The sequence below is a fragment of the Geospiza fortis genome, unplaced genomic scaffold (assembly GCF_000277835.1).
Source record: "Geospiza fortis unplaced genomic scaffold, GeoFor_1.0 scaffold353, whole genome shotgun sequence".
NCBI lineage: Eukaryota > Metazoa > Chordata > Aves > Passeriformes > Thraupidae > Geospiza > Geospiza fortis.
In genome coordinates, this window is record NW_005054473.1 from 1238121 (window position 1) to 1247197 (window position 9077).

General features: G+C 48.6%; 1 protein-coding gene across 2 annotated transcripts in view; it reads left to right on the top strand.

The window, feature by feature from the left end:
- Positions 1-1690: 1690 nt before the first annotated feature.
- The window catches only part of WNT4 (Wnt family member 4), a 13269-nt gene continuing 5882 nt past the window's right edge, over positions 1691-9077 (top strand). Inside the window, exon 1 of one of the 2 annotated variants that reach the window (XM_014309981.2) lies at positions 1691-1793. The gene's annotated coding sequence lies outside the window, so the exon portion shown is untranslated. Of the gene's footprint in view, positions 1794-6344; positions 6422-9077 lie in introns of those variants that run through there. The other variant, XM_031062939.1, reaches the window with a different exon arrangement.

Sequence of the window (9077 nt, forward strand, 5' to 3'; positions counted from 1 at the left end):
GTTGATGGGAATGGGTCTGGTTATCTAGCCCCGTCTCATTTTTTGTCCTTAAGTTAGGAATCCGGATCACACCGGGATCACGGGTGGAGGTCAGGACGTCGGGTCGGAGTGGGGCCTGGGTGTTGGCGAGATGCCACTCGAGGGCCAGCGGTCCAGGGGAGGATTTGGCAGAGCTGGAGCGGCCAAACGTGCTGGGCCCGGGGATCTGCAGCGAGCAGGGCTGCCCACGCCTCGCCCCCCCATTCCCGGTAAGAGGACGGGTGTCGGGGGGCTGTTGCACGCCGCAGAGGAGCCCGATGACATCGGGAACCCGCTGAACAAACACTGAAATAATGTGTAAGGTAAACAGGGGCGGAAATCGTTCTGGAAAATTCCTACGTGTTTGCCAAGGCGTTGGGACTACTTTCTGAAGAGGACACCCCCCCTTTCCCCCTTCCCGGGTCAGACGGGATAGAGCATGACAGCACTTTCCCACCTAACTTTGAACGAAGGCATCGGTTCTTCCTAATAAATCTGCTTTGGTGGGAGATGGTGCTTCCCCCGCTGCCCGTGTTGGCGGCTGACGGGAACTAATTAGTTCCCGTGCACGCACCCAGCAGACCCGCTCTCCAGCTTAGGAGCGTGGGCCGCCTCCATCTCACCTTCATGGATTTCTCTCGGCAGGGGCAAGTACACCACACAAGTTAAGGAGTTCCCAGGATTGTCAGCATGAAAGATCCTGAGTGTCGTGTATCCCAAACACAGGTGCTCAGATGGGCACACATCCCCTGTGCAAAGAGTCCTCTCTGCATCCGGGTACAGCTCCTGCCTTTACATTTTGACTTGCTGGAGGCTGTGGGATGTAGGTGGTTTTTGGAGGATGCTCACCAATGCCTGGGGAAACTGCCAGGTCAGCGGCACTCTCCAAGTGTCCTGCCTGTGGGAAAAGGTGGCTGCCTAGGATGCGTTAGTGCTTAGTCCTTTTCCCCTCCTTCTTTGCCAGATGGAGCGATTTGCATGCCGCACGTCTCTAGCAACTGGTGGGTGGATCATAGCAGCTATCAAGGTGGTCTTTTAAGCTGTCATGCTTCTAGTGAAGGTATATTGGGAACTGTGGGAGTGTTTTTCCTGCAGGAAGAAAGTCCTGCTGAGAAAGCTCTGTGAGATGATGGCAGATCTTTGGAGAGGAGCAGCTTTGGCTGCCCTGGGACGGGCACGGCGGAAAGTGGGGCTTTCATGAGTGAGGTCGGCAAGCTGCCGCGCACGGATGTGCAGAGGTGGGACTCCCCTCAGTCCCCGGCGCCGCACGCAGCTGGAATAGGATTTGGGAGGCGAGGCGGAGTGGTGATTCGCCGCACTAGTCAGGGAGGGCTGTGTGCAGCCGTCCGTGCTGGCAGAGCAAGGGTGGGCGCGGGGGGCTCGGCAGCAAAGAGCGGAGGGCTCATTCCTGCCAACAGGGGAGGAAAAGCAGATACATTTCAGTGCGTTTCAAAGGAAGGGGATCAACTTTTTTTGATGTTGCAAATGTATCATGATAAAAGGATCGTCCCCCGCTCAGTGCTTTTTATTCTTTGCCTTTAGGATTAAGACAATTCCCATTGTTTATCTTCTCACATCAGAAACAAAGACTGCCGGAGGCAATAAACAGAGTTAGAAGGATCCCAGGAATTATCAGATATTCGAGGAATGAGTGTGCCTCGTATGTCTTCACGTGTGTGGGCTCAGCATGCTCGGCGTTATCCCAGGGCGCTGCCAGCTTGTGCCCAGCACACGGGATGGATCCAGCCTCGCCAGGCACATTGTTCTGCACAGAGGTGTGTGCACGGAATGGCAGCATGCGGTGAAGTTTGCTTTTCCAGAAACCTGCTGGATTAGAGATTAAGCTCAGTTGTGAGCTTTTTTTCCTCTCCTCCTAAAGCTCTAAAGCTTCTTTCGACCTGTACAGACTCGCATTCCCCCAGTGCTTTGGAGATACACTGCTTGCAATGCTTGAGCTAAGGGTTTCTGTAAGCCTGACTTTGTGGGGAAAGCATTTGTTTTGGCCATGCAATGAGCTGCCCCATCCAGTATAAAAAGGAGATGATGTAGGGATCTCTCAAAGGGATGACTCTGCTACAGTGGCCATTGAGCTGGAAGGGATTTCCCAAATCTTTTCATTAAACAAACCAGCCTACTTTCTCCCTGGTTAGGAAGCAAACCTCAGGTGGTTTTTATCAGTGTTTTGAGTCTGGGGAGTTGCTGCTTGCCTTGTTGCCTATCCAGAAAGACTCTGTTCTCCAAATCTGAAGAAATACGCTATTCCCACTTCTTGTGAAAGCCTCAGACTTGCTCTTCTTTCTGCCTTTGGAGGCTCTGATTTGCCTCCCACCTCTTCAGGCAGAGGTTTGTAAATTAAATAAAGGGCTGTAGACAGAGCCTTTTATATCTGGTTGGCTGTGCGCGGGAAGGTCCCTCTGACTTCTGCTTTATCTCTTAAGGAGTCCAGGGCTGTGCTTTTTACAGGGGAAGCAGATGAGTTACTTTTCAAAGCAACTTGCACTTCGTAGACACTTGAACCCACATGTGCAGTGATGTGGTTGAATTTGGAAGCAAGGCCTCATCCTGATGCTGAGCGTGTTTCATAGAGACTTCTAGCCAAACAAGCATCATTCCACAGCTGGCACAGGAGTGCCAGGCTTTGGTTTTAGTCCAGTTGTTTAGTTAGTTAGTTATTAATTTATTTACCTATTTTGGAGAGAAGGAAGTCCATGTGAAAAAGTGAACTAGAAAATGTGCAAAGTGGGTTATGGATGTAAGCATCCACTAAATGCATGAGGCACTGGGGCCCAGAGCCTTGCTCTCTAGCTGTTCAGAGGGTTTGAATGATGAGAGAACAGAAACAGAAAACATCAGATACAACAGGATAGGGTCCTTTAGGGGTGAGACCCCTGGTTATCAAACTATCTGGGAATCATTACAGCCTCTCTCCATTTTCTTGTAGCTAAACTGGCTCTGGAAGAGGCTCTCCATATGGACATGCTTGGTCTGAGATATTTTCATGCCATTTTAGAGCAGGGTGTACCACCAGCAACTCTGTCTACCCATTCTTTACAGGGATTTAAAATCTCCATCTGGGCTTGGAACTTGGCTTAAAGGGCCAGGAGCACAGATGGGCTTTTAAAACCTTAAAAAAAAATATGAGTGCTCTGGGAAAGCTTGAAGACATTGTGAAGGTCCAAACAAGCCTGGCTAAGCAGCTGCTTTCTAACCACTTTCAAAGGCTGGTGAGGAAGGGATAAAAGGAATTTGGATTTCCCTGACCTCCTTTCATCAGAACATCACAAAGTGCTTTCAGACAGGTGGCCCAATTCTCTGTGCCCATCTTTGCCAGCTTAGGAGTAGGGATGTTGCAAGAGCAGCCGGAATGCTCATTTTGTTTGGGTCATTATGCAATGTAGAAGATTTGAGAGGAAGCATGCCTGGGTCCTGCATTTGCATCCTTCTGGTTTTAAACCAGGCTTTATTTTTTTCAGAGTCTCCACAGCTTTGATAGTGGGGAGAGATCACTTCATTTGGAGCCTGGCATAGTTTAATTTTGTACAACATTCTTTGCATTATCATTGCAATGCTCCGTCTTCCTCATGGTGAGGAACCAGTTCAGTACTTTCCCTTCAGATGCCATGCTGCCATGGCACAGATTTGGCAGGTGCTGCTAGCTCTAACACAGAGCTGTTCCTGCCAAGCTCCACTCCCTTCTCCATGCTCCATGGTTTTTGCTGTGAGGACAGTGTCAGGAAGGTTCTCTGGTCACATCTGAGCTGGTCCCAGCAGCCAGGGTGGTGAGTTGCACTATTTGGGTTTGATGAGGAATTTCCTTACCTTGAGGGATGCTGTGGGTTGGACGAATGGCTCTCCACTTCTGAGATGCTCAGGGCTCCTTTGCATTGCTCTGAGAATCCTGTCAGATCCACAAGGTTGGTGCATGAACCTATGGAACCTGTTTCCAAGGCTGGTTTCCTACCTGTGAGGTAGGAAACTGAAACTGCTGGATATATATTTTAATTTTTATTTATTTGTAGGTGTTGCCACTTCTGACAATACCAGCTAATTTTAGCTCAGCGATGAAAATGGACTGGTTGTGGGTTGCACCCTGCCGGTTGCACCCAGTGGTCCTGGCACTGGACTTCCAAACAAGTTTGGCTTGTCTCTGAGCAATGGTCCTGTCTGGCAGACACCCTTCAGGGCTGTGTTTGCCAGGGTGTAGAAGGGCCCTGTGCTTTCTAGCTCCTTGGTGGTGATGGGCATTTCTGTCTTTTCCTGAGAAAGCCTCAAGTAAAATTACACCCCTGTCTTTCACAGCAGAACCTAACTCTAGGGAGGATGGACAGGAAGGAGATAAAACCACTCTGCATGCCAGGCTATGAAGAACTGGATAAGCTCCAAAAATGAGCAACAGCAAGAGGCAGGTTTCTTTTTTGCAATGGCTTGATGTGACTCCATGAATCAAAACTGGACTTTTGCACTGAAGCAAAAAAGTGTTTATGTTACTTTGCTGAGAGCTACTGTCTGCTTGATTAATTCATCCTTGTAGATGTAGAGAAATGCATTACAGCCACTTACTTAAAATTATGAAATTGCTGAACAATCATGGAGGTTAACAGTTTCTAGAAGATTCTTCTGTATTTCCTTACAAGTGCAATGACACTGGCTCTTACAATAATTGGTGATATTTTCTTAAAGCTTGAAAACTTGCAGTCATCCAAGGCTGCTTGAATGGTAGACTCTGCTCTGCATATTCAGTGCAGGTAACCTCTGCCTTCCCTACCCAGGGGTGTCTGTCCCCGACACCTGTGGTTGACCCCTGGCAGCATCCTCCAGGCTCTCTTGGAGCTGCCGCCATGGGCTGTTGCACTTCACAGCCAGGAAGCTGTCTTGCACGATCTGGCTGGCTCAGCAGAACTGGAGCCAGTATTGTGATTTCATGAAATTACTTGGGGAAAAGTAATTGAGTCTCTTGGCCAATGGAGAGCAGCCTGGGGTCTGTTGAAAGTTGGGTGAGATCAAACTAATACTGTAGAAGGCTTTTTTTGTCACGTATTTGCAAATTCTGATCAAAACCTTAAACTCATCAGATTTTCTGCAATGAGGTCTAGCCTGAAGCACTGCAGAAGTTGGCCTGCACTTGCCTCCCCTTGCAACAAGGCCTAGGTGTTGTACCTGAATCCAGGAGTAGCTTCTATTGTCTTATAAAGGAAGTAAAGGAAATTTCCTACACATTTAAACCAGATTTCCAAAACAGTTGCTGTTCAGGCTCTTCCCAGCTTCCATCCTGCTCTCCCCCATTAAAAAGTGGAGATTTTGCCCCTGCATGCTCAGAAAGCCAAAAAGCAGCACTGGCTCAGGACCAGCAGCTGGCCATCTTGCTGTCCCCAAAGACTTGTGAGGGGGGAGGTGAACCACCACCAGTGGCTGGGACATGGGTGTTTGCTGGGTGCACGTGGTGTTAGATGCAAGGTCCAAGGAATGGGGGACAGGAAGTGTAAACTCACCCTTGAGCTGAGGGATGGAGGTATAGGCATAGCACTGCCTCCTCCTGGGCGACTCTCTCCGAAGCTGTTAATTGGAGGTGAAGAGTAGGTGTGAAAAGCAGGCTTCAGCCAAGAGATGGTGCCCTAACTGTGACAGGAAGGATTGAGGCAGACCGCTGTATTTTTTCCAAGGAAGAGACCAGACAGGTTCTCAGGTGATGACTTGTAAATCATAGTTTACGCTTAGAAAGGCAGGATGTGTAATCCCTTGTCCCCAGGCAGGAGGGGAATGCCTGGTCCCTAGGAGGGCCAAGTCTGCTACAGAGCCAGTAGCTGGACTAGGGCAACCTTGCAGGTCTCCTGCAAATCCTGACAGGAACATTCCCAAGCTGGCAGGCTTGAGGAACCATGTATGTGGTGGGCCCTACTAACCTGGAGCTGTTGGAACACTGAGACTGGCACTAAGCCCAATGTGGGACACCATGAGAAATCATGGGAGCTGTGTGGCCTGCATAGAGCATCATCTGGCCTGCCGGACTGACATCTTTCCATGGCTTCACTCACCCTGCTTGCTAGGAGAAAGCAACAAGGCAAAGATAAAACACTTCTCTATATCTGCAGGATGGCTCCTTGTAAGGAGCCATAACACTGGTCAGTAACTCTCCCTGCATGGATATATCTATGGAGACAGATAGATGCATGCAGGGATGCATGGGGTTTTTCCATGGATTTTTCACATTATAAACAAGTCTTTAATTCTTCCCCAGAAGAAGCTTGCCTGCATGAGCTGTCTCAATCCTTAGGACAATCCCAAGCGCTGACTGTCCCTGCACCCTCAGGAGGCACAGATATGTTCTTGCTGACCCCTCCACAAGCACGGGAGTGTTTGCTGCCTCTCAGACAGGAGCAGAGCTGAATCATCTTCACAGTTTAAGGTTTGGACAAGCTTTTTGTGGCCTTGGCCACTCAACCTTGTGGGAAGGTTGAGTATTCGCTGGGCAGGGTGAAGCTTCTGAGCCTGATTTCAGAACATGCATTGAGTGGTTTATCAGGGATGCCACTGCCCTGGGTCTGAAAGTTATCATCTTCAGGAAAATATTCCCAAAATGAGACAATACAAAGAGTTCACATTTGAAACTCATTTGTTTGGAAAAAAGAAACCTCTGCTTTCTCCAAGGTATCTTCTCTGACCCACTTCAATTGAGTATTTGTCAATGACTGAAATTTTGACACCTTCCATGGCAGGGAATCTTCTCCCCTCTCCTCCTGGTTCTGTCTGCCAGATGCTATGGCTCTTTCAATGTCTCCTTGTCATTTCACTAATTATTCATGAAAGTATTATCATAATTTTTATTTAAGCAGGGCTTTCTGACATCCCCCACCTTTCCAAAGCTCCCTGGATTTGAGATTTACATATTTGCCATCTTGCAGAGTGCATCAGCTGCAGCTGCTTAAATTATGGGCTTCAATCCTGATCTCAGTACTTCAGATGGGAAAAAAGGAAGGGCTTTCAGTCAGTTTTCTCCTAAATCAATGACTCTTAAGAGGGAGTCTGTTGTGCAAGTGACTTGCCTGGACTTAAAGGCAAGAGAAAAGAAATATACAAGGCCATGATGAAGCAAGAAAACAGAACTTAAAAAAATGGTGTGGGCAGCAGCTCTCCTCTTGAAACATACTTTGCCCAGTCTTGGAAAAGGAAGAAAATACGCCATTGTTTGAGTTTGTTTTCCACAAACAGGGCTGTTTTGAGGCTGTATGTCAGACTTAAATTATAATCTAGAGCTCTGCATAGCAATTGAGATGTGATGTCTTGATGGAGGATCTGCATTGAGACTTTGTAGAGGGCAGGAGCTGTTTGTTGCTTTCCTCCTGCTGTGCCTGTCTATCTGTCTGTGCAGCTAGACGAAGGCTTTGGCTGCAGATTCTACCACTTCAGCCCAGGGAAACAAAGTTTGGAGCAAAGTTCTTGTTAACAACCAGACAAAGCGCTACAGTCAGGTTTCCATGGGGACCGTGGGATGCTGCAGATGTGTTTGGTTCCTGACAGCCTTGGTGCTCCACAGCCCTGAGAAACATGAGATGGAAGCACCTCTGAGTGCTGACAAGGGCAGAGCATGTTTCCCAGTTCTTACTTAACTCTTCATCTGCCCCAGAGAGGGGAAAGGGATAAGATAATTCCTACCTGGTGCTCCTGAATGTGGTGTGATGAGATGCCATGTGAGAGCCTCAAAGCTGAGGTCCTTCAGCAAAGGTCCTTCCTTAAATCCTTGCCTCAGCCTCTGGATCCTGAATCAAGGATCAGGATGGGAGCCTCCTCCCCCATCAAAAACCTTGTCTTTTGTTCTCCTGGATGAGTAACAAACTAGTAGCATGATGGGGCCACAGCATTTTAGGCACAGTTGTCTCCATCTCCACAGAGGGGCTGGCAAACATAGGCCAAGGAGAGGTGATAGGACACAGGACCTGTCAAGGAGGAGAGAGGCCAGAGCACTGTTCTGGATAGTTTCATCTTATTTGTCTGCATTGCAAAACAAATTACCAGACCTGTTCTTGAGAGCTGTACCTATCTTTGAAGCATCCTTGGCCTTTGTTTTATAATCCTGAATAGCATTAAATGTGAGTTGGGAAGGCACCTTATCAGGTGCATCTCCTTGGAAAAGCTTGAAAGGCTTTTGTCACACTTTACTTTATGCATGCTTTGAATTTATTACTGCACATTGCCCAGAGAATCTCAGGCTGGGAAATATATTAGAAAAGGAGATGATGCCCCATCCTGAGCTGAGCTGATAATAATGTGGATGCTACATCTGTGTCACAGAGGTCTTCCACCAATGTGTCTGCACTCAAAGCAGGCACTGACTCATCTGTAGGACCAGTCTCACTGGCTTTGCAGGAGCTGCTCTTGCCTGACATGATAAATGCCAGGCAGAGGGGGAAGCAAAATCAGCACAAGGAGTTGGTACTGGAGATAGATTCTGATTTTCTTGGCTTCCAGGCTCAAAGCTGGTCAATAACCCACATTGTCTTGAACTGAATCTTGCCACTCTGCTGTGTGTCTTCTTCCCCATGCCCAAACTGGAATAATGGTTGGACCTGGGAGGGGACAGCTGTTACAGGCACCCTCATTCAACATCCTCAAAGCTCCCAGAGGTGGTTTGGTGCCTTCACGCCAGGTCAGCCAAGTGCAGCAAGATGTGAGAACAGCAGTTGTTGCACTCCATGTCTGGGACTGCACCATGGGGTTGGGGACACCCATTGCATGGTGTGGGGGGCAGCAGAAAGGTGACAGTCCTGAGTTTGGCCACAGTGGGTTTTTCAAGCCACCTGTTTACATCAGGTCCTGTCTTCTGCAAGCAGGGCTGTCCCCTTGGAGGAGCAGGAAGCCTTGGGCAAAGATGATTTGCTGGTATAAAGGCTCTAACAGCACTTGACTCTGAAACCCCAGCAGCCTGCCTCTTCCCGCTGTCAGAGAAGCATTGCCTCCATGATCACACACAGGGAAAACTGAATACTTTTGACATCTCGCCATGCAGACTTCCCACAGACACCATGAGCCAAGACAGCTTTCTCCCTGGCTGCCACCCCCCCCCC